Genomic DNA, 26,070 nt, shown 5'->3' on the forward strand with positions numbered 1-26,070 from the left:
AGCAAGCTCCAACTGAAGTCTCAGTCTAGTTACTATCCTCAGCCCATCCTGATGAAGGGCTTTTGCCCGAAACGTTGATTTTCTTGCTCCTCGGATGCTGCCTGACCTACTGTGCTTTTCCATCACCACTCTAACCTAGTGAATGCTCAGCTTCTGGCGTGGAGTAGGATTGACCACGCAGCTGCTCAAAAGGTAACTGGGTTAGACTGGAGCTGACTCTGAATCTGGCTCTGATACAGGTCCTCTGGGACCCCTTCACACTGACAATGGGTGCCCACATGGGAACAGTCTCACTTGGGAATACTCAGCATTCCCACTGCTTCAGAATTAATCTTGGAATCTCCAAGAATGAACCATTAATCGCCATAATACGGCATTGAGAAAAATTAATGGGTGGCTGCTGTTTTGGTTTTCATTGAACACAATCACTGTTCGTTGAGAGAAGAATATTTATGTGTCTGATATTGAAAGGTTGTTGGGTAATTGGGAGCTTGTTTGCTCTGTAATTGGCAGGACATTGTGGAGGTGGATGTACTGGAGTGAATTCATGCGTTGGTAGTCATAGGAAGGAGGTTATGCAATGAAGGAGGTTGCAACCCTACCTGGTAATAATATCCCTCAATGTGATCAGCACAAAATAAATCGAGAACGATCAGGTTGTACTGTATGGTTTGAGGGTCAAAATTGCAATTAATTAATTATGCATTTAGTTAGTGCCTGTAACTCCCCAAAGCCAAGCAATAACCTCCCAAATTGCTGAATTTAAGTTCCATTACCCAGTCTGTAGAGGGAACTCTCCTGGATAATATGCAGCATAGTTTGTACCTTTCCACAAGTAGAGAAGGGGTTTGTATTGAGGCTGCAGCAGTAGGGTTTGTGTAGTGCGGGGTCAAGATTAGAGTGATGCTGGAAAAGCACATCAGGTCAGGCAGTATCCGAGGAGCAGGCAAATTGATGTTTCAGGCAAAAGCACTTCATCAAGAACCTCATCATTCCTGATGAAGGGCTTTTGCACGAAACGTTGATTTTCCTGCTCCTCGGATGCTGCCTGACCTGCTGTGCTTTTCCAGCACCACTCTAATCTTGACTCTAATCTCCAGAATCTGCAGTACCCACTTCCACCTTGTGTACTGCAGGGGTCTGGTTTTTTTCTAAATCTTTTCAGTGAGGACCACGTGCATTGCTGTACTTCTAAAGCTTCCCATTCGACGGGTGGTGTTTAACACAATAGACTTGATTGTGTTCTCATGTTTCCATTCTCATGTTTGTTAGGGGACATTGCTCAGGGGTTGTTCCTTGTAGGTCACCGAGATGGAAAGTGGGATGTCGGTGGATTGCACAGGTCATTATGGTGTTTGACAGTAGGTACAGTGCAAATGATTTCAATCAGCTCGTGGTTTTTAATTAGTCAGTGGAAATGTGGGGGAGTGAGGTTTGTGAAGAGAGGAAGCCAGGGGGGCAGGAGTATTGAGCAGAGAGTTGCACATTGTTCCATTTAATTAGGTCATAGAGTCATAGATGTCTCCAGCTCAAAAAAAAGGGCCCTACAGCCCAACACATCTGGTCAAAACCAACCACCTAATCCCACTTTCCAGCACTTGGCCACTTGTAAGCCTTGGCATTGCAAATGCACCTCTAAGTACTTCTTCAATGTTAGGAGGGTTTCTGCCTCCAACACCCTTACAGGCAATGAATTCCTGATTCCCACCACCCTCGGGGTGAAAACAAGCTTTCCTTTCATCGCCTCTAAACCTTGTGCCATTTCCCTTCAATTTATGCCAATGATCCCTTCACCAAAAGGAAATGTTTCTTCTTGTCTATGCCCCTCATCATTTTACACACCTCAATCATGTCCCCCCTCTGTCTCCTCTGCTCAAAGGAAAACAACCATCTCCTGTCAGAACTAAACTCTCCAGCCCAGGCAATATCCTGGTAAATCTCCTTTGTACCCTCTCCAGTGCAATCATATCCCTCCTGTAATGTGGATTCCAGAACTGCACACAATAGTCTCGCTGTAGCCTAACCAACTTTTTCTAGAGTTCCAGCATCATCTCCCTGCCCTTAACCTCTATGCTGTGGTTATTGAGGTGCACTGAAAAGATTTGAATCAATATGTTAGAAGACGTAATATAAAATCTTTTGGATTGACTGTCATGTGTGCACTTTGTACCTTGGATATGCACAGACATGCTGGGGCTCCCAATAATTGGCCACATTGTGGCTGTATGTCAATCCTTCAGGTGTGCTCTGCAACTGGCGTGTTTAGACCAGTCAAAGCACTTGAACAGAGCACACCTATTTCAAATTTCTGCTTAAATACTTCAAACCAAGCCAACTTTCCCTGTCATCGCCCTTTCATTGATAGTTGGAGATAATATGAGTCAACTCTTTGTTAATGGAATGTTCTGTGTAGAGTGGGTACTATCTAAATACCTGATAGTCAATGGTAGCTTCAGAGGAAGAGCAAGAAGATTTACTGCTCTGTAACTCTTGTGTATGCCTCAAGTTGACACAGCATTTATTTATAATTTTTCTTTGAAGTATGATGTGCATGGAACGCATTGGACAATGTTTTATGCAATCATGGGCGATACAGTGGCACAGTGGTTAGCATTGTTGCCTCACAGCGTCACAATGGTTAGCACTGTTGCCTCACAGTGTCAGAGACCCGGGTTCAATTCCCGCCTCAGGCAACTGTTTGTGTGGAGTTTGCACATTTTCCCCATGTCTGCATGGGTTTCCTACCCTAGTCCAAAAATGTGCAGGTTAGGTGAATTGGCCATGCTAAATTGCCCGTAGTGTTAGATGAAGGGGTAAATGTAGGGGAATGGGTCTGGGTGGGTTACTCTTCGGAGGGTCGATGTGGACTTGTTGGGCCAAAGGACCTGTTTCCACACTGTAAGTAATCTAATCTAATCAAAAGACGATTAGCAAAAAGAAGGGCACATGTAATTGGAGGTAATCTTGGCACATGGGTTAGAAATTATTGAGGGGTCATTGAAAATTAAGTGCAAGGATGAAGGGGGTGAAATTTGACATTAGTAGGTACATAATGCACTTTCCATCTATGATACAGACCAGAAGGACATTATGTTGTGCAATGGTTAGTGTCCCAGGGTCAAGTCCTTCTCAAGATCTTGTTGGCCAAGGAACATGCTTTTCTTCAGCCTAACAGGTTAAGCATCACCATGTAAATCCAACCAACACTTGCTAATGACAGTCAGGAAAATCAGAAGACATTCCTGCTCAGCATAGATTAGAGTGGTGCTGGAAAAACACAGCAGGTCAGGCAGCATCCAAGGAGCAGGAAAATCGACGTTTCGGGCAAAAGCCCTTCATTAGGAATGCAAGCAGGAAGCCTCCACGGGGGAGAGATAAATGGGGTGTGTGGGGTTGCTGGGGAGAAGGCAGCAAAGAGTAGAATAGGTGAATGGGGGTGGGGATGGAGGTGATAGGTCAGAGGGGAGGGTGGGGGAAGGCAGAAAAGAGTACAATAGGTGGATGGAGGTGGGGATGAAGGTGATAGGTCAGAGGGGAGGGTGGAACAGATAGGTGAGAAGGGAGATTGGGAGGTAGGACAGGTCATGGGGACAGTGCTGAGCTGGAAGTTAGGAACTGGGGTAAGGTGGGGGAAGGGGAAATGAGGAAACTGGTGAAATCTACATTGATGCCCTTTTTTTAAAATCTGTAGTCTGTACTGGTTCTCCTGTTCAGTCCTGAACTGTGCTGGTTTAAAAGTAGTCTGGAGTCCATGTGGAATCCTGCTCCGCCACATGATTCAAGTAAATTGCAGCCTTGAGCATTACTATGTAGGTATAGTTCTAGATACTACGGCTCAAGGCTCCAATTTACTTGAATGTAAATGCAATGTTGGTTGGTATCAGCAGTGTGGGTCTTGATGTTCTGATTGGGGTGCATTTGGGACCTGCCTTCTAGCTCTATACATGGTGCATGTCATGGAGCTGAGGGTGGAACCTACCTTTGAGCAGACAACTCAAGATGAAGATTGATGTCTTGCATGAAGGAAAAGAGAGCTATATATCCAAGTTCAGCTTCTCCTTCAGTTGTGTTCACATCAAAGAATAATAACCATATTCCACCAAAGTTTGTAGGTACAGTGTATTTGTTGATGGCCAAAGAGCAGGTACAAAGGTATTATGATAGCCTCAGTGAAAGTGAGGACTGCAGATGCTGGAGATCAGAGTGGAGAGTGTGGCGCTGGAAAAGCACAGCAGGTCAGGCAGCATCAGAAGAGCAGGAGAATTGACACTTCGGGCATAAGCCCTTCATCAGGAATGAGCTCCCCTGATGAAGGGCTTTTGCCTGAAACGTCAACTATCCTGCTCCTCGGATGCTGCCTGACCTGCTGTGCTTTTCCAGCGCCACACTCTCCACTCTGATCTCCAGCATCTGCAGTCCTCACTTTCTCCCATTTATGCAGAGATGCCTGGCAGGTCAGAGGATTGTTCAGAATATAAAGGATGGCAGGGAATGAGTAAAACTTTAATGAGGAGAAAGAGTTTGGAATATGAGAGGAAGCTAACTAGAAGCATGAAAGGATTGTAAGAGCTTCTACAGGTATCTAAAAAGGAGAAAAAGAAGTAAACTGAGTATTGTTCCTCTACAGGATTAGAATTGGAAATTAAGAGTAAATAATAAGAATATGAGGTAGCAGATGCACTGGGGGGAGATTCAAAGGAGTTGTACAATACCAGGAATTGGTTTTGTTCGGTTAAATGAGGAGACACTGCTTCCATTGGCAGAAGAGTCAGCAACCACAGGACACAGGTTTAAGGCAAACGGCAAAAGAATCAGAGATAAGCTGAAGAGACAATTTTTTGGGCAACACATGACCAATATCAGAACTATTTAATGGATAATGGAAGCAGATTCCATCATTTATGAATGGGAGTTCAATCCATTTTTCAGGGCAGAGAATTTGCTGTCTTAATGGGATTCGGATTAATTGACTAGTTTTTCCAAAGAATTGGCCTGGATGCCATGGCTGAATGGCCTCCTCCTATATTTTCTATACTCATTCTACAAGTTATAAAATGTAATAGAAAGACAAATGGAGTAGTGATTTTTATTTCAAGAGAGCTGGATTCTAAAGGGAACCAGTGGTGTGGAGAGTCAGATTGTATTACAGCAGGCAGATAATTGGGTACATAGAACATAGAACATAGAACATAGAACAATACAGCACAGAACAGGCCCTTTGGCCCACGATGTTGTGCCGAACTTCTAACCTAGATTAAGCACCCATCCATGTACCTATCCAAATGCCGCTTAAAGGTCGCCAATGATTCTGACTCTACCACTCCCTCGGGCAGCGCATTCCATGCCCCCACCACTCTCTGGGTAAAGATCCCACCCCTGACATCTCCCCTATATCTTCCACCCTTCACCTTAAATTTATGTCCCCTTGTAACGCTCTGTTGTACCCGGGGAAAAAGTTTCTGACTGTCTACTCTATCTATTCCTCTGATCATCTTATAAACCTCTATCAAGTCACCCCTCATCCTTCGCCGTTCCAACGAGAAAAGGCCGAGAACTCTCAACCTATGCTCGTACGACCTACTCTCCATTCCAGGCAACATCCTGGTAAATCTTCTCTGCACCCTCTCCAAAGCTTCCACATCTTTCCTAAAGTGAGGCGACCAGAACTGCACACAGTACTCCAACTGTGGCCTAACCAAAGTCCTGTACAGCTGCAACATCACTTCACGACTCTTGAATTCAATCCCTCTGCTAATGAACGATAATATTCCATAGGCCTTCTTACAAACTCTATCCACCTGAGTGGCAACCTTCAAAGATCTATGTACATAGACCCCAAGATCCCTCTGTTCCTCCACCTGACTAAGAACCCTACCATTAACCCTGTATTCCGCATTCTTATTTGTTCTTCCAAAATAGACAACCTCACACTTGGCAGGGTTGAACTCCATCTGCCACTCCTCAGCCCAGCTCTGCATCATATCTAAGTCCCTCTGCAGCTGACAACAGCCCTCCTCACTGTCCACAACTCCACCTATCTTCGTATCATCTGCAAATTTACTGACCCACCCTTCGACTCCCTCATCTAAGTCATTAATAAAAATTACAAACAGCAGAGGACCCAGAACTGAACCCTGCTGAACTCCACTTGTAACTGGGCTCCAGGCTGAATATTTACCATCTACCACCACTCTCTGCCTTCGACCGGTTAGCCAGTTTTCTATCCAATTGGCCAAATTTCCCTCTATCCCATGCCTCCTGACTTTCCGCATAAGCCTACCATGGGGAACCTTATGAAATGCCTTACTAAAATCCATGTACACTACATCCACTGCTCTACCCTCATCCACATGCTTGGTCACCTCCTCGAAGAATTCAATAAGACTTGTAAGGCAAGACCTACCCTTCACAAATCCGTGCTGGCTGTCCCTAATCAAGCAGTGTCTTTCCAGATACTCGTAAATCCTATCCCTCAGTACCCTTTCCATTACTTTGCCTACCACAGAAGTAAGACTAACTGGCCTGTAATTCCCGGGGTTATCCCTATTCCCTTTTTTGAACAGGGGCACAACATTCGCTACTCTCCAATCCCCTGGTACCACCCCCGTTGCCAGTGAAGACGAGAAGATCATTGCCAACGGTACTGCAATTTCCTCTCTTGCTTCCCACATAATCCTAGGATATATCCCGTCAGGCCCGGGGGACTTGTCTATCCTCAAGTTGTTCAAAATGTCCAACACATCTTCCTTCCTAACAGGTATCTCTTCTAGCTTAACAGTCCGTTTCACACTCTCCTCATCAACAATACGGTCCCTCTCGTTCGTAAATACTGAAGAGAAGTACTTGTTCAAGACCTCTCCTATCTCTTCCGACTCAATACACAGTCTCCCACTACTGTCCTTGATCGGACCTACCCTCGTTCTCGTCATTCTCAGGTTTCTCACATACGCATAGAATGCCTTGGGGTTATCCTTGATCCTATCCGCCAAGGATTTTTCATGCCCTCTCTTAGCTCTCCTAATCCCTTTCTTCAGGTCCCTTCTGGCTATCCTGTATCCCTCCACTGCTCTGTCTGAACCCTGTTTCCTCAACCTTATGTAAGCCTCCTTCTTCCTCTTTACTAGACATTCAACCTCCCTCGTCAACCAAGGCTCCCTCACACGACCATTTCTTTCCTGCCTGATAGATACATACATATCAAGGACACGTCGTATCTGCTCCTTGAAAAAGTTCCACATTTCCACCACATCCTTCCCTGACAGCCTATGCTCCCAACGTATGCTCCTCAAATCCTGTCTTACAGCATCGTAATTTCCCTTCCCCCAATTGTAAAATCTTCCTTGTTGTGCGCACCTATCTCTCTCCATAACCAAGGTGAAAGTCACAGAATTGTGGTCACCATCACCAAAATGTTCACCCACTAATAAGCCCACCACTTGTCCCGGTTCATTACCGAGTACCAAATCCAATATGGCCTCCCCTCTGGTTGGACATTCTACATACTGCGTAAGAAAAGCTTCCTGGACACACTGCACAAACACCGCCCCATCCAATCTACTTGATCTAAAGAGCTTCCAATCGATATTTGGGAAGTTGAAGTCGCCCATGACTACGACCCTGTGGCTTCTGCACCTTTCCAAAATCTGTTTCCCAATCTGTTTCTCCACATCTCTGCTGCTATTGGGGGGCCTATAATAAACACCCAACAAGGTGACTGCACCTTTCCTATTTCTGACTTCAGCCCATACTACCTCCAGAGGCAGATCCCCCTCAAACTTCCTTTCTGCAGCCGTTATACCATTTCTAATTAGCAATGCCATCCCCCCTCCTTTTTTACCACCCTCCCTAAAATTTTATAGGTAATTTTATAGGCTGGTCTTCATAGGCGTATGTTTTCTAACTTGTCACTCTAAAGGTCTAGGTAGCTGTGGGGAAACAGAGGCTTCAATATTTTTTAAAACAATTCTCAATGGGAGATAGGTGTCAAGAGTAAGACCAACATTCGTTTCCCTTCCATGATACAATTCAGAGCCAACTACATTGCTGTGGGTCTGGAGTAAAATGTAAGCCAAATCAACTGAAGATGGTAGATTTCCTTTCCTAAAGGGCATTAGTGAGCCAGGTTGGTTTGTTACAACAATCAGTGAGAGTTATCAGTGTCACCATCACTGAGACTGGCTTTCAACTCCAGATTTTATTAATTAAATTTAAATTCCACCAGTTGCCATGTCCCCTGAGCATTATTCTGGGCCTCTGGATTACTGCTCACAATGTCATTAACTCATCACTGCCCTCTGCTATGGCCTAGCATGCAACTCGATTCACAAGCAACTAGAGTTGGGCTACACAATGGCCTCACTTGTGATTGTCCATCTGAAAGAATAAATAAAGAGAAAAGAGTGCATCAATTCCAGATTCACATCCCCTATTTCAAAAGGCAGAAACCTGGTGGCAGAGTAGTGAGAAATTAATATTGACTGCTGCACTGACTACACTAAATTCTATCAGTTTTTCTTCTATTCTGAAAAACAGTCATACCGGCCTCAAAATGTTAAGTCTGTTTCTCTCTTCCTATAGATGCTGCCAGACCCGCTGAGTTTTTCCAGGATCCTGTTTTAACTCCTGTAGAATGATAGAAAGAAATTGCATTCATATAGCACCTTTCATATTGCCAAGATGTCCCAAAGTCAGTCACAGCCAATGAATGGCTTTCAAAATGTGGTCACAGCTGCTTTGCAGACAAACTGTGCAATCCTAAGATAAAAATCTGCAATGTCATCATCAAATCGTACATTTAAAATAGCAAATTCTGTATGAGATGAGGAAGATTTCTTAAATTCTGCATGTTCTTTACTATGTTTTCTTTCAACTGATCACCTCCCCTTTTGATGTTTGGGTGACACCTCACCCAATCCATTATCCTTCCTGCTTTTCTTGTTAGGAAAGATAGAGTCACAGAGATGTACAGCATGGAAACAGACCCTTCGGTCCAACCCATCCATGCTGACCAGATATCCCAACCCAATCTAGTCCCACCTGCCAGCACCCAGCCCATATCCGTCCAAACCCTTCCTATTCATATACCCATCCAAATGCCTCTTAAATGTTGCAATTCAGCTCATTCCATATACGTACCACCCTCTGTGTGAAAATGTTGCCCCATAGATCTCTTTTATATCTTTCCCCTCTCACCCTAAACCTATGCCCTCTAGTTCTGGACTCCCCCACCCCAGGGAAAAGACTTTGTCTATTTATCCTATCCATGCCTCTCTATAAGGTCACCCCTCAACCTCCGATGCTCCAGGGAAAACAGCCTGTTCAGCCTCTCCCTATAGCTCAAATCCTCCAACCCTGGCAACATCCTTGTAAATCTGTTCTGAACCCTTTCAAGTTTCACAACACCTTTCCGATAGGAAGGAGACCAGAATTGCACGCAATATTCCAACAGTGGCCTAACTGCTGCCTCACAGCACCAGAGACCCGGGTTCAATTCCCGCCTCAGGCGACTGACTGTGTGGAGTTTGCACATTCTCCCCGTGTCAGCGTGGGTTTCCTCCGGGTGCTCCAGTTTCCTCCCACAGTCCAAAGATGTGCAGGTTAGGTGAATTGGCCATGCTGAATTGCCCGTAGTGTTAGGTCAATGGGGTAAATGTAGGGGAATGGGTCAGGGTGGGTTGCGCTTCGGCGGGTCGGTGTGGACTTGTTGGGCCGAAGGGCCTGTTTCCACGATGTAACTAATCTAAACTAATCTAATCAATGTCCTGTACAGACGCAACATGACCTCCCAACTCCTATACTCAATACTCTGACCGATAACAGAAAGCATACCAAACGCCTTCTTCACTATCCTATCTACCTGCGACTCCACTTTCAAGGAGCTATGAACCTGCACTCCAAGATCTCTTTGCTCAGCAACACTCCCCAGGACCTTAACATTAAGTGTATAAGTCCTGCTAGGATTTGCTTTCCCAAAAATGTTTTGAAACTTCAAGATTTACATGGATGTTGACAGAGTTAGAGGGTTTGAGCTAATGGGAGAGACTAAATAGACTGGGGCTATTTTCCCTGGAATGTTGGAGGCTGAGGGAAGACCTTTTAGAAGTTTATAAAATCATAAGGGAATGGAGAGGGTGAATAGCCAAGGTTTTTTTTCCCCAGTGTAGCAGAGTCCAAAACTCGAGGACATAGGTTTAAGGTGAGCGGGGAATAATTTAAAAGGGACCTATGGACCAACTTTTTCATGCAGAGAGTGGTGTATGTATGGAATGAGCTGCCAAAGGAGGGGTGGGAGGCTGGTACAATTACAACATTTAAAAGGCATCTGGACGGGCATATGAATAGGAAGGATTGAGAGGGATATGGGCCAAGCATTGACAAATGGTACTATGTTAATTTAGGAAATCAGGTCGGCATGGATGAGTTGGACCGAAGAGTCTGTTTCCGTGTTGTACAGTTTGAGGATAAAGAGGGATTTTCTTTTAGCTGCAGTACTAAACTCTTAAACAGGTAATATCAAAATCAAATGTTGTACTGCTCACAATATTCACCCATGCACACCATATCCAATCAGATCATTACATAGTGATCGGGGGAAAAAGATACTGACTAATTCCCTCTTTTAAGCCTTTAATGTTAAACTAGAACTTCACATTGCTATCTCAAGAGATGATCGATGACAGAGTTGGGATAAAAGGGGCATTTACAGGATGGCAATCTATAACTACTGGAGTACCGCAGGGATTAGTGCTGAGGCCAGAACTAGGTGGCACGGTGGCACAGTGGTTAGCACTGCTGCCTCACAGCGCCAGACGCCTGGGTTCAATTCCCGCCTCAGGCGACTGACTGTGTGGAGTTTGCACATTCTCCCCGTGTCTGCGTGGGTTTCCTCCGGGTGCTCCGATTTCCTCCCACACTCCAAAGATGTGCAGGTCAGGTGGATTGGCCACGCTAAATTGCCCGTAGTGTTAGGTAAGGGGTTGATGTAGAGGTATGGGTGGTTTGCGCTTCGGCGGGGCGGTGTGGACTTGTTGGGCCGAAGGGCCTGTTTCCACGTTGAAAGTAATCTAATCTAATCTAACTGTTTATAATACTTATGAATGACTTGGATGACAGAAGACAATGTACTATCGCCAAGTTTGTGGATGACACAAAAATGGGTGGGAAGGCAAGTAGTGAGGATTACACAGGGAGTCTGCAGAAGGATGTAGACAGGTAAAATGAGTGCATTAAATATTTTACACATGAAAATAATGTGGGAGAATATGTATTTTGTCAGGAAAAGTAGAAGAGCTAAATTTTATTTATTTGGCAGTACAGATCAGTTGGGCTGAAAGGCCTCTTCTATACTGTATGATTCTATTTAAATGGAAAAAGACTGCAGAAAGCTGTAGGACCAGAATAGGGCAACTGGAAGACCCCGCTAAGCCCACCCCAACTCTTGAAGAAGGGTTACACCTGAAATGTTGACTTGTCCACCTCCTGACGCTGTCTGGCGTGCTGTGTTCCCTCCAGGCTCCTGCCTGTCTACTTTGGATCCCAGCATCTCCAGTTTTTTTTTCGTCTCTATGCTAGATGGGTTACCCTGATCTCCAAGTTAGGAAACTTGCCACTTTCTTGCCACTGGGCAGGCAGGTAATTAGGGAGCTGGTGAAGATGGAGCCCCAAAGTGGCCACCAGTTGACCCAAACTCAGAAGAAGGGCCACTGGACCTGAAATGTTTACCCTGCTCTCACTCCACAGATACCTGCTGAGTTTCTCCAGCAACTTCTGTTCTTGTTTCACTCAATTGCTTCCCTTTCCTGTCAACTCCATGGAAATGGTATTGGTTCCCTTAAAGTTTTGTTGTCTGAATTGCAAACTGTAGTTTGGCAGGGTCAAAGGCATTACACGGCCTCCTTCACATGTAGCCCTCAGTAGATTTTGCCTCCTGAGTCCAGGTGTCCAGTCATGCTTCCCCGAACTTTGGGTCAGTGGGAAAACTGGGAATTCTCTGTATTTCTTACTTTTTCTTATACCCAGAAGGGAGGGCTATTAAGGGGAAAGACAATTCAATCTTCAAATAACCCAATTAATGGAGAGAATAATTATTAAAAGAGAATTATTCAGTAGGGTTTACTGGTCCTGCAGTGATTCCCCACTCTTCCTGTGAGAGACCTTTGGCCTCCATTTAAAGAACACTGTTTTGTGATTGAATTCAGGGGTTACCTGTGGAGGGGATTACTAATATAGAAATAATTGCTTGCATTTATATCACACACTTAATAAAATGTTTCAAGATCCTTTACAAGAACACACTCAAAAAGAAATTGTCCCCGAGTCACATAAAGAGATCTTAGAATGAAGATAGACTGGGTGATTAAAAAGGCATTTGGCACACTTGCTCAGTTCTTTGAGTATAGGAGTTGGGACGTTTGAAGGTTGTCCAGGATATTGGTGAGGCCTCTTCTGAAATACAATGTCCAATTCTGGTCATCCAGTAAAAGGAAGGAGGGTTCAGAAGAGACTTACCCAGGATGTTGCTGGTATGGAAGGAATGAGTTATAAAGAAGGGCTGGATAGGCTGGGACTTTTTTCACTGGAGTGTCGGACATTGAGAGGTGATCTGATAGAAGTTCATAAAATAATGAGGAGCACACATAGTGTTAATGATAGTTGTCTTTTCCCTACAATGCGGGTTTTCAAGACAAGGGGGCACATTTTTAAGGTGAGGGCAAAGAGATTTAAAAAAACACGAGTGGCAATGTTTTTACACCGAGGGTGGTTTGCATGTGGAATGAACTTCCTGAGGAAGTGGTGGATGTGTGTACAATTACAATGCTTAAAAGACATTTGAAAAGTACATAACTATGAATGTTAAAAATCACACAACACCAGGTTATAGTCCAACAGGTTTATTTGGAAGCACTAGCTTTCAAAGCACTGCTCTTCATCAGGTGGTAGGAGCACACTCAAAAAGCTAGTGCTTCCAATTAAACCTGTTGGACTATAACCTGGTGTTGTGTGATTTTTAACTTTGTCCACCCCAGTCCAACACCGGCATCTCCAAATCATGACTAGGAAAGGTTTGGAAGGATATGGGCCAGGAGCAGGCAAGTGGGACTAGTTTACTTTGGGATGGTGTTCGGCATGGACTGGTTGGACCAAAGGGTCTGTTTCCATGCTGTATGACCCTGTGACTGTAAAGATCTTTTGGAGTATTTTAGAACAGGAGAGGTAAAGAGTTAGGGAGACAATTCTGGACCTAACAAAACACAACTTGTAAAGGAGACGGGGGGCTGCTGAAGAAACTAGAATTAGAGAAATAGCAATCTCAAAGGGTTAGAGAAATGCAGGAGGTTACAAGTATGAGGAGGGGTAAGGTCACAGAAGGATTTGAGTATTGGTGGTTCGCAACAATCCTTGATATTTATCCTTCAACAAGATTAAGTTTGGAGATGTGACTCTAGGCAGAGAGCTACAACATTAGCCCTGATCTTACAGAATGAGTCGAAATGGGCTGCTAATCAACCATGTGACTGAGCAGCCTATTGCCTTCAGGGCCAGTACACTTGCTGTTTCGTTGTCCCTTCTGCCTCTCTGGGTAGGTTTGATCTGTATCTTTCTCAGTGAAAGAGAAGCTCACTCAGCCAAATCCTCAGGCTCATAATTCCCTGTGACTCACCAGCGTCAGGACTGGAGCAGACTTGCTGGTGGGCATGCTCCCATCAAATAGGTTGCCAGGGAAATAGGGTCAGAGGGTATGGTGTAGGAGCACTCCGTCACAACTCACCGTGCTGACTTAGATCCAAGCTGGTAGGCGTGTTATATATGGTTGGGTATATGGTTATATACCATTATATATGGTTGGATACTTGGGATTTTTCTTCAGTGAGTTAGGTTGAGCAGTGTGAACTGAGCAAATATCCCCTTGCCTATGTTCTAAAATCATTTGGGATAAAATTGCAATATGACAGATTATATTGTTAATGTCTGAATCCTGTCATAAGAATTTCCTTGTTATCAATAAAATAGATAAGTGAAAAAAACTGATGGTTGTTAAAAATATAAATTTTAACCCTTTGAGTACTGAGGTATCTTACTGCAGTTTTTGGAATTCAGTTTGAGATTGTCATTTGTTTCAGTATTGGGATATCTTCCACTGGATTAATTGTCTCAACATTGAGCACTATCTCTGATCTACCATCATTAATAATCGTATTCTCAGGCCCAACTGGACATCACCAAAAACATTGCATAGATTTCATACTAAGTAGTATCATCCTGAAGCTTGTTTCTCTGTATTTTGAAAATAAAATCTCATTCTCTATTTGCACAAAGTCCACAACAGAGGAGCGATGAGTCTGGCCTGAATGCTAAAAGCAAAATGTAGACAACACAGAGAGCTTCAGGAAATGGAGACCAACAGAATGAATGATTGAAGGGTCTAGTAGGTGTCTAGAACTCACCTGTTCATTGGAGAGTTTGCTTTTTCAGTCTTTAATTGTCTGCTACAATTTGACAATCCATGAAGTAGCAGGAAATATTATATGTAATTTAGTAAATGTGCACATTTATTTTTGTACATGTACATATATTTTATAAAACAGAGAAATAAACTAAACAAATTGGAAAGGTCATTTAGTTTCAGAAGACCAAGAGTTCAGACCCATCCTTCCATTCTGTATCTTACTGTGTGCCAGAGTGATCTATAGCTGGTGTATGGTACATCCTGAGTGTTGTGTACACTGAGTACTGTATACCCTGAGTGCTGTGTACACAGAGTATGGTATACACTGAGTACTATGTACACCGAGTACTATATATGTTGAGTACTATGTACACTGAGTACAGTATACCCTGAATGCTGTGTGCCCACATTGTGCCCTGAGTATAGAGTCTGCTGTGTATAGTTATCATGCATACAATGTCCCTGAGTACAGTATATCCTGAGGTATCTTACCTGTAGTGTTTTCTCACTACAGTGTCCCTTGAGTACAGTGTATCTTCAGTACAGTGTCCACTGGTTACAGTGTATCCTCAGAACAGTGTATCCTCAGTACATTGTCCCCTGAGTGCACTGCATCCTGAGTACAATGTATCCTCAGTATAGTGTATCCTCAGTACAATGTCCCTGAGTACAATGTACCCTCAGTACAGCGTATCCTCAGTACCATGTCCCCTGAGTGCAGTGCATCCTGAGTACAATGTATCCTCAGTATAGTGTATCCTCAGTATAATGTCCCTGTGTACAATGTATCCTCAGTACAGTGTATCCTCAGTACAATGTCCCTGAGGACAATGTATCCTCAGTACAGTGTGTCTTCAGTACAATTGTCCCTGAGGACAATGTATCCTCAGTACAGTGTATCCTCAGTACAATGTCCCTGAGGGCAATGTATCCTCAGTACAATGTCCCTGAGGGCAATGTATCCTCAGTACAGCGTATTCTCAGTACAATAATCCTCAGTATAGTGTATCCTCAGTACAACGTCCCTGAGTACAATGTATCCTCAGTACATCGTATCCTCAGTACAATGTCCCTGAGTACAATGTATCCTCAGAACACTGCATCCTGAGTACATTGTCCCCTGAGTGCAGTGCATCCTGAGTACAATGTATCCTCAGTATAGTGTATCCTCAGTACAATGTCCCTGTGTACAATATATCCTCAGTATAGTGTATCCTCAGTACAATGTCCCTGTGTACAATATATCCTCAGTACAATGTCCCTGTGTACAATGTATCCTCAGTATAGTGTATCCTCAGTACAATGTCCCTGTGTACAATGTATCCTCAGTACAATGTCCCTGTGTACAATGTATCCTCAGTATAGTGTATCCTCAGTAAAATGTCCCTGTGTACAATATATCCTCAGTATAGTGTATCCTCAGTACAATGTCCCTGTGTACAATATATCCTCAGTACAATGTCCCTGTGTACAATGTATCCTCAGTATAGTGTATCCTCAGTACAATGTGCCTGTGTACAATATATCCTCAGTACAATGTCCCTGAGTACAATGTACCCTCAGTACAGCGTATCCTCAGTACCATGTCCCCTGAGTGCAGTGCATCCTGAGTACAATGTATCCTCAATATAGTGTATCCTCAGTATAATGTCCCTGTGTACAATGTATCCTCAGTACAGTGTATCCTCAGTACAGTGTATCCTCAGTACAATGTCCTTGAGGACAATGTATCCTCAGTACAGTGTGTCTTCAGTACAATTGTCCCTGAGGACAATGTATCCTCAGTACAGTGTATCCTCAGTACAATGTCCCTGAGGGCAATGTATCCTCAGTACAATGTCCCTGAGGGCAATGTATCCTCAGTACAGCGTATTCTCAGTACAATGTATCCTCAGTACAATGTATCCTCAGTACAGTGTGTCTTCAGTACAATTGTCCCTGAGGACAATGTATCCTCAGTACAGTGTATCCTCAGTACAATGTCCCTGAGGGCAATGTATCCTCAGTACAATGTCCCTGAGGGCAAAGTATCCTCAGTACAGCGTATTCTCAGTACAATAATCCTCAGTACAATGTATCCTCAGTATAGTGTATCCTCAGTACAACGTCCCTGAGTACAATGTATCCTCAGTACATCGTATCCTCAGTACAATGTCCCTGAGTACAATGTATCCTCAGAACACTGCATCCTGAGTACATTGTCCCCTGAGTGCAGTGCATCCTGAGTACAATGTATCCTCAGTATAGTGTATCCTCAGTACAATGTCCCTGTGTACAATATATCCTCAGTATAGTGTATCCTCAGTACAATGTCCCTGTGTACAATATATCCTCAGTACAATGTCCCTGTGTACAATGTATCCTCAGTATAGTGTATCCTCAGTACAATGTCCCTGTGTACAATGTATCCTCAGTACAATGTCCCTGTGTACAATGTATCCTCAGTATAGTGTATCCTCAGTAAAATGTCCCTGTGTACAATATATCCTCAGTATAGTGTATCCTCAGTACAATGTCCCTGTGTACAATATATCCTCAGTACAATGTCCCTGTGTACAATGTATCCTCAGTATAGTGTATCCTCAGCATAATGTGCCTGTGTACAATGTATCCTCAGTACAATGTCCCTGTGTACAACGTATCCTCAGTATAGTGTATCCTCAGTACAATGTGCCTGTGTACAATATATCCTCAGTACAATGTCCCTGAGTACAATGTACCCTGAGTACAGCGTATCCTCAGTATAGTGTATCCTCAGTATAATGTCCCTGTGTACAATGTATCCTCAGTACAGTGTATCCTCAGTACAGTGTATCCTCAGTACAATGTCCCTGAGGACAATGTATCCTCAGTACAGTGTGTCTTCAGTACAATTGTCCCTGAGGACAATGTATCCTCAGTACAGTGTATCCTCAGTACAATGTCCCTGAGGGCAATGTATCCTCAGTACAATGTCCCTGAGGGCAATGTATCCTCAGTACAGTGTATCCTCAGTACGATGTCCCTGAGTATAGTGCATCCTGAGTACAATGTATCCTCAGTAAAGTATCCCCTGAGTACAGTGTACTCTGAGTACAGCGACCCTGAGTACAGTGCACCCTGAGTACAGTATATCCTGAGTACAATGTATAACCAGTTCAGTGTGTACTGATTATAGTGCACCCTGAGTACAGCGTATCCTCAGTACAGTGCACCCTGAGTACAGTATATTCTAAGTACAGTGTATCCTGACTAGAGTGTATCTTGAGTACAGTGTCCCCAGAGTATAGTGCATGCTGAGAACAGTGTACCATATGTACAGTGTATTCTGAGTACAGTGTATCCTCAGTACAGTGTCCTCTGAGTATAGTGTCCCCTCAGTACAATGTATCGTCAGTATAAAGTCCTTGGGTACAGTGCACCCTGAGTAAAGTGTATCCTCAGTGCTGTGTCCCCTGAGTACAGTGTATCTTGAGTAGAGTGCCCCTTAATTACAGTGCAGTGTCCCCTGAGTACAGTGTATCCCGAGTACAGTGTAACTTCAGTGCTGTATGCCCTCAGCACTGTATCCCCAGTAGACTGTATCCTCAGTGCTGTGACCCCAGTATAGTGAACCCTCAGTGCTGTGTCTCCAGTACAGTGTACCCTCAGTGCTGTGTCCCCAGTACAATTTACCCGCAGTGCTGTGTCCCCAGTATTGTGTTCCTTCAGTGCTGTGTCACCAGTACAGTTTACCCTCAATGCTCGGTCCCCAGTACAGTGTACTCTCAGTGCTGTGTTCCTGTACACTGCACCCTCAGTGCTGTCTCCCCAGTATAGTGTACCCTTAGTGCTGTGTCCCATGTACAGTTTAACCTCAGTGCTGTGTCTGCAGTATACTGTACCCACAGTGCTGTGTTCCCAGTACAGTGTACCCACAGTGCTGTGTTCCCAGTACAGTGTACCCACAGTGCTATGTTCCCAGTAGCGTGCACCTTCAGTGCTGTGTCCCCAGTATAGTGTACACTCAGTGCTGTGTACCCAGCACAGTCTACCTTCAGTGCTGTGTACCCAGCACAGTCTACCTTCAGTGCTGTGCCCCCAGTACAGTGTACCCTTCGTTCTGTGTCTGCAGTACAGTGTACCCTCAGTACTGTGTTTCCAGTATAGTGTACTCTCAGTGCTGTGTCCACAGTATAGTCTACCCTCAGTGCTGTGTCCTCAGAGCAGTGTACCCTTCGTTCTGTGTCTGCAGTACAGTGTACCCTCAGTACTGTGTTTCCAGTATAGTGTACTCTCAGTGCTGTGTCCACAGTATAGTCTACCGTCAGTGCTGTGTCCTCAGAGCAGTGTACCCACAGTACTGTGTCTCCAGTATAGTGTACCATCAGTGCTGTGTCCCCAGTACAGGTACCATCAGTGTTGTGTCCCCAGTACAGTGTACTCTCCGTTCTGTGTCTGCAGTACAGTGTACCCTCAGTACTGTGTCTCCAGTATAGTGTACTCTCAGTGCTATGTCCACAGTACAGTCTACCGTCAGTGCTGTGTCCCCAGTACAGTGTACCCACAGTACTGTGTCTCCAGCATAGTGTACCCTCAGTGCTGTGTCCCCAGTACAGTGTACCCTCAGAGCTGTGTCTCCAGTACAGTGTACCCTTAGTGCCTTGTCCCCAGTAGAGTGAACCCTCAATGCTGTGTCCAGAGTACAGTGTACCCTCAGTGCTGTGTGTGCAGTACAGTGTACACTCAGTGCTCTGTCCCGAGTGCAGTGTACCCTCACTACTGTGTCTCCAGTATAGTGAACCTTCAGTGCTGTGTCCCCGCAGTGCTGTGTCCCCAGTAGAGTGTACCATCAGTGCTGTGTTTGCAGTACAGCGTACCGTCAGTGCTGTGTTCCTAGTATAGTGCAACCACAGTGCTGTGTCCATAGTAGAGTGTGCCCTCAGTGCTGTGTCCCCAGTACAGTGGACATTCAATGCTGTGTCACCAGTAGTCTCCCCTCAGTGCTGTGTCCCCAGTAGAGTGTACCCTCAGTGCAGTGTCTGCAGTACAGTGTACCCTCAGTAATATGTCTCCAGTAGAGTGTACAATCAGTGCTGCGTCCTCAGTACAGTGTACCATTGGTGCTGTGTCCCCAGTAGAGTGTATCATCAGTGCTGTGTCCCCAGTACAGTGTACCCTCAGTGCTATGTCCCCAGTACAGTGTACCCTCAGTGCTGTGTCCCCAGTAAAGTGTACCCTCAGTGCTATGTCCCCAGTAGAGTGTACCCTTAGTGCTGTGTCCCATGTACAGTTTAACCTCAGTGCTGTGTCTGCAGTACAGTGTCTCCTGTACAGTGTACCCTCAGTGCTGTGTCCCCTGTACAGTGTACCCTCAGTGCTGTGTCCCCTCTACAGTGTACCCTCAGTGCTGTGTCTCCAGAATTAGATTACTCACAGTGTGGAAACAGGCCCTTTGGCCCAACAAGTCCACACCAACCCGCCGAAGCGCAACCCACCCAGATCCATTCCCCTACATTAACCCCTTCAGCTAACACTATGGGCAATTTAGCATGGCCAATTCACCTAACCTGCACATTTTTTTGGACTGTGGAAGGAAACCGGAGCACCCGGAGGAAACACAGGCAGAAACGAGGAGAATGTGCAAACTCCACACAGTCACCAGAGACGGGAATTGAACCTGGGTCTCTGTCACTGTGAGACAGCAGTGCTAACCACTGTGCCACCATGCTGCCCACAATTGTCTGTACCGTCAATGTTGTGTCCCCAGTATAGTTCACCCACAGTGCTGTGTCCACAGTAAAGTGTACCCTCAGTGCTGTGTCCACAGTACAGTGTACACTGAGTGCTGTGTCTGCAGTACAATGTTGCCTCAGTGCTGTGTCCCCAGTATAGTGTATCCTCAGTGTTGTGACCTCTACAGTGTACTCTCAGTGCTGTGTCCCCAGTAGAGTGTACACTGAGTGCTATGTCTGTAGTACAGTGTACCCTCAGTCTGCAGTAGAGTGTATGCTCAGTGCTGTGTCCCCAGTACAGTGTATCCTCAGTGCTGTGACCTCTGTATAGTGTACTCTCAGTTCTGTCTCCCCCGACAGTGTACCCTCAGTGCTGTGTCCCCGGTAGAGTGTACCCTCAGTACTGTGTCCCCAGCACAGTCTACCAACAGTGCTGTGTCCACAGTACAGTGTACTCTCAGTGCTGTGTCCCCAGTACACTCTACCCTCAGTGCTGTGTCCCCAGCAGAGTGTACGTTCAGTGCTGTCTCCCCAGTACAGTGTACCATTAGTGTTGTGTCTGCCGTACAATGTTCCCTCAGTACTGTGTCTCTAGTACATTGTACCCTCAGTGCTGTGTCTTCAGTACAGTGTACCCTCAGTGCTGTGTCCCCAATATAGTGTACCCTCAGTGCTGTGTCCCCAGTAGGGTGTACCCTCAGTACTGTGTCTGCAGTACAGTATACCCTCAGTGCTCTGTGCCCAGTACAGTGTACCTTTAGTGCTATGTCTGCCGTACAGTTTACCCTCAGTACTGTGTCTCCAGTACAATGTATTCTCAATGCTGTGTCCCCAGTATAGTTCACCCACAGTGCTGTGTCCACAGTAAAGTGTACCCTCAGTGCTGTGTCCATAGTACAGTACACTGAGTGCTGTGTCTGCAGTACAATGTTACCTCAGTGCAGTGTCCCAAGTATAGTGTATCCTCAGTGTTGTGACCTCTACAGTGTACCCTCAGTGCTGTGTCCCCAGTAGAGTGTACACTGAGTGCTGTGTCTGTAGTACAGTGTACCCTCAGTACTGTGTCTGCAGTAGAGTGTATGCTCAGTGCTGTGTCCCCAGTACAGTCTATCCTCAGTGCTGTGTCCCCAGTAGAGTGTATCCTCAGTGCTATGTCCCCAGAACAGTGTACCCTCAGTACTGTGTCTCCAGTATGGTGTACCATCAATGCAGTGTCCCCAGTACAGTGTACCCTCAGTGCTGTGTCCCCAGTACAGTGTACCCTCAGTGCTGTGTTCCTAGTAGAGTGTATCGTCAGTGCTGTGTTTCCCAGTATAGTGTACCCTCAGTGCTAAGTCCCCAGGAAAGTGTAACATCAGTGCTGTGTCTGCAGTACAGAGTACCCTCAGTGCTGTGTACCTAGTATAGTGCACCCACAGTGCTTTGTCCTTAGTACAGTGTACCCTCAGTGCTGCGTCCCCAGTACAGTGCACCTTCAGTGCTGTGTCCCCAGTACAGAGTACCCTCAGTGCTGTGTCCCCAGTAGAGTGTACAACAGTGCTGTATCTGCAGTACATTGTAACCTCAGTGCTGTGTCCCCAGTACAGTGTATTCTCAGTGCTGTATCCCCAGTAGAGTGTACCATCAGTGCTGGGTCCCCCATCGAGAGTACCCTCAGTGCTGTGTCCCCAGTACGGTGTACCCTCAGTGCTGTGTCCCCAGTAGAGTGTATACTCAGTGCTGTGTCTGCAGTACAGAGTACCCTCAGTGCTGTGTCCCCAGTAGAGTGTACATCAGTGCTGTATCTGCAGTACATTGTACCCTCAGTGCTGTGTCCCCTGTACAGTGTATCCTCAGTGCTGTGTCCCCAGTACAGTATATCCTCAGTGCTGTATCCCCAGTACAGTGTACCATCAGTGCTGGGTCCCCAGTACAGTGTACCTTTAGTGCTGTGTCTGCCGTACAGTGTAACCCTCAGTTCTGTGTCTCCAGTGGAGTGTACGCTCAGTGCTGTGTCTGCAGTACAGTGTAACCTCAGTGCTGTTCCCCCAGTACAGTGTACCCTTAGTGCTGTGTCCCCAGTAGAGTGTATCCTCAGTACTGTGTCCCCAGAATGTGTACCCTGAGTGGTGAGTCTGCAGTACAGTGTACCCTCAGTGCTGTGTCCCCAATATGGTGTACCTGCAGTGTTGTGTCTGCAGTAAAGTGTACCCTCAGTGCTGTGTCTGCGGTAGTGTACCCTCAGTGCTGTTTCTCCAGTATAGTGTACCCTCAGTGCTGTGCCCCCTGTACAGTGTACCCTCAGTGCTGTGTGTGCAGTACAGTGTACCCTCAGTGCTGTGTCTCCAGTTCAGTGTACCCTCAATGGTGTGTCTGCAGTATATTGTACTGTCACTGCTGTGTCTCCAGTACAGCAGTATTGGTTGTATTAGTGGACCAAGGATGTCTCTCGCTCTTACTATTCACCATTCCTGCATTGGTAGCTTGATAAGAAGGCTGGTAGATAATTATATCAATCAATAAGTCCTAAAGTGGGACTTCAAGACTTCAAACTGGAACTTCTAGCTCAGGACAGATATAACTCTCCCTGTGCAGTTACACCTCTTTTATAAACAAAAACAGAAAGTGCTGGTCAAACTCAGCAGGTGGGGAGAGAAATCAAAGATAACATTTCAGGTCCTATGACCCTTCCTCAGAACACATTGAACCTCTTGCTTGCTTTACACCCAACCCTATAGTTACTGGTACGTGAGTGTATTCAACCAATTTGTTTTAGTTTGTGGAGCAGATCAATAGCTCTCATCCCAATGGTACCCATTCTGACCATGACATTGCGCACAGTCAGTGAAAGCTTCATAGTTAGAAACTGTTGTGTTGTTCCAATGCTCTTCAGGTGGTGAAGAGTTAACTTGGAAATTTGCTAAAGGCCTGAAATTTGCAAGCAAGCCTCCCGGACTTCCCCGACTGGTGAGCAGCAATGGTAAAGACTATTAAAAACATGCACATAAATCCATCTCTTCTCACTAACCTCACTTCCCCTCTGACTCTTCCAAATCTAGTCCCTGACAACAGCTTGCTTGTATCTCACTTGTGGCTCTATAGTTCAGAGGTTATTATATGCTTTACATATCAGATGGAAGCTACCAATTACAGCACTTTGTAAGGGGGAACGAGGAGGCTGTTCCTGTCTACTGACAACTTCCTCTGTACTTAGTTCTGATTTAAGTCTGTCTCTTCCCCCTTTCAGTACAGAGGCCCTTATGTCTAAGATCCCAGACTTTTTCAGCTCTCCTGTGTGCAGTATGTGTGTGTATATAAGCGAGACTGCTACATTTTAGAAAGAGAGCAGGGATAGAAACATCTAGAAGACACCTAAGTGCTTTTTTTTTTCCCCACTCCATGCTGGAGAATTTAGCAGGTACAACCCAGTGCTTCCTGATCGAGTTTGTGCAGCCTCTGGGAGGAGAGGGGTGGTGAGTTGGAGGCGGGGCATTGCGGGCAGATAGCACCACACGGACTGAGCAGAGCGCAAGGTTCCACCCAGTTTCACTCCACAGCCCTGTTTGTAAGCTGCAGCTCTAAGTTCAGCCAGCCGTCATGCTGCTCTGACAAGCGGGAGGGGAGCTGGCCCAACTGCCTAAGTTAACACATCTTTGGAATAGAGAGGGAGAGAGACAGTGAAAAAAAAATATTAAGATGAATCCCACAGTGCCTTGAACATTTTGTCCTCTGTTCCAGTGCATTGGGGACAAACAATGTGAGGTAAGGTTCTTGAGTGTGTGTATGTATATACATATGTGTGTATATAGACATTTGTCTGTATATGCCTATACATGTACGTGTATATATGTATATACGGATTTGTGTATATAGGTATATACAGGTGTGCGTATATACATTTATGTATACATACATCTATGTATAGACGTGTGCGTATGTAGATATTCATATGTATACAATATGTTTGTGTGTTTATTGCGATTTGGTCACAGTGGGAGTTAGGTGGGAACGACTGGACTATCAACGGGTGAACAGAATTGGAGAAGGAGGCGGTGGAGGGAGGGAGGGAGGGAAGGGTGGAGGGCGGAGGGCGGAGGGCGGAGGGGTGTTCTTGTAGCCGCGGTATACGGTTTCATATCACACATCATCTTCGTCTGGGAGTCGAAGTCAGAAGGTCGCAGCTGCAGGCAGAGCAGATCGGAGCAGAGCCCCGCCACAGAGCAGCTTCTTCCTGTCTGCAAGGACAGCGTCACACTCTCACTCTCATACAGCAGCAACAGCAGCAAGGCAAGGAGAACGTCTATTCTGTCTGTCTGTCTAACACATCAGCAAAGGCAAGGAAAAACAGGTGGATACCAGCAACTGCCCGCTCCTTCAATTGCCTCCGTTTCCAGGGAATGATTAATAAGTGTCAATTGCCACTAGCCGTTTGACATGTGCAGGTAGCTGTTTACTGTCTTGTAAAGGTGCTCTCTGGTTAGGTGTTGCGGGGGGGGGGGGGGGGGGGGGATCTGTATGGAGTTATTCATTGCTTTTAAAAAAAGGAAAGGGGGTCTGTTAGCATGTACTGCATGTGGTCCTGGTGTGTGCAGCGAAAGGTTAACTCTCTGCCTACTGTCTATAAATTATGCGTGATATGTTTAGCCGTGCTTCCTTATATGGCCAGTGCTGTATTTCAGTACAGTATGAGGCCTGCCAAATTTAACTGGGTGGAAGACGGCCCTACATGAGTGGGTTTTCTCTTCTTCCTCCCCCCCCCCCCCCCCCCGCTCCACTATTTGCAGTGCGTCACCCACTAACTGTTGGAAAAGTAAGTGCACGCAGTGTTACCGATTGCCTTGTGTTCGTTTCAAGCAGTCCCTTCTCGCTAAGGTAGTAATTCTAAAATGCAGGAGCCATGATTGTGGATTGTAACGTGCGCTTAACACATACAAAAAGAATCGCTTGAGGGATCGACGCCTTCCACACCACTACCCCCCCCCCCCCCCCGCCCCCCATGTGTTTGTTTATTTTCTGATTTTCATTTCTCGAATTTTGAAGCAGCGAAGGGATTTGCCAAGGTGAGTCTTCAAAGGCATCATTCGTAAATGTTACTGTGTTGAACTTTTCTGGTAACAGATGTGGGCCATTTGATTGCTGTGTGCCTGTGACTGGGCCACTCCCCTGGACCCACCTTTAGGGTCTAACCCCTTGCTCTGCCTCACCAATTCTCTGGCTTCATTGTCGACCTCTTTTTTTTTTCTTGTCTTGGCTCAGAAACATACCCAGGGTTGAAAGTGGGTGGTGATAGGGTAGACCTTGGGGGGGGTGGAGAAAGAGGGGAGATGGGCAACAAGGCCCCCCCCCCACACACCCAACACCAGCTTTTGTTTTACCCACTAGTGGGATTGTGGGACTATTGAAATGGGGAAATGAAAATGAATGAGTTAGACAAGGTTGGGTGGGGGGGTGGGGGGAAGAGAGAGCGCGGTGGGAAGGATTGGGTTGGGGGGGGGAAATGCCTTCTGAATCTAAAATCATCCAGATGTTTGAATGTTTTCCAATGGCATCGATTCAGTGGATCAGTTACCACAGATTGTATGTATGTATGTGTGTGAGAGAGCGAGGAAGGGACAGAGATATGGAATAGACAGAGTTAAGGAAGGCATGCGTTGAAAATCAGAAAGACTTCAACTCTCTTGCTGCCACTTGTGCATCCCACGTTCGGTCTGAGCTGCACCCACTGTTCTGTATCACAGAAGGTTCAGTGTTGGTGGATTCTGTCTGCTTTAAAATGGCTACCTTTGCAACATGGGGTTAATCAGGATTGAATGTTGGCGCCTTGGTCGTTGCCTCCCCTTCTTTCTTTGCTCTCCCGTCAGGAAAACAGAACCTCGCGCCGATTAGTAGACATGCTTGTGATTCCTGAATAATCTGTTTATCCCCCCTCCCTGCTTCCCTCTCATTACCGAT

The 26,070-nt window shown here is 45.6% G+C and overlaps 1 protein-coding gene across 14 annotated transcripts in view; it reads left to right on the top strand.

The window, feature by feature from the left end:
• mbnl1 (muscleblind-like splicing regulator 1) overlaps positions 1 to 26,070 on the top strand; it is a 746,553-nt gene that overhangs the window by 482,479 nt on the left and 238,004 nt on the right. For 3 of the 14 annotated variants that reach the window (XM_072572065.1, XM_072572072.1, XM_072572071.1), the window contains exon 1: positions 23,409 to 23,880. The exons of 1 other annotated variant lie outside the window; for it this stretch is intronic. The gene's annotated coding sequence lies outside the window, so the exon portion shown is untranslated. 10 more of the 14 variants (XM_072572070.1, XM_072572069.1, XM_072572074.1 and 7 more) reach the window with 8 other exon arrangements.

The sequence above is a fragment of the Chiloscyllium punctatum genome, chromosome 6, assembly GCF_047496795.1.
Source record: "Chiloscyllium punctatum isolate Juve2018m chromosome 6, sChiPun1.3, whole genome shotgun sequence".
Classification (NCBI taxonomy): Eukaryota; Metazoa; Chordata; class Chondrichthyes; order Orectolobiformes; family Hemiscylliidae; genus Chiloscyllium; species Chiloscyllium punctatum.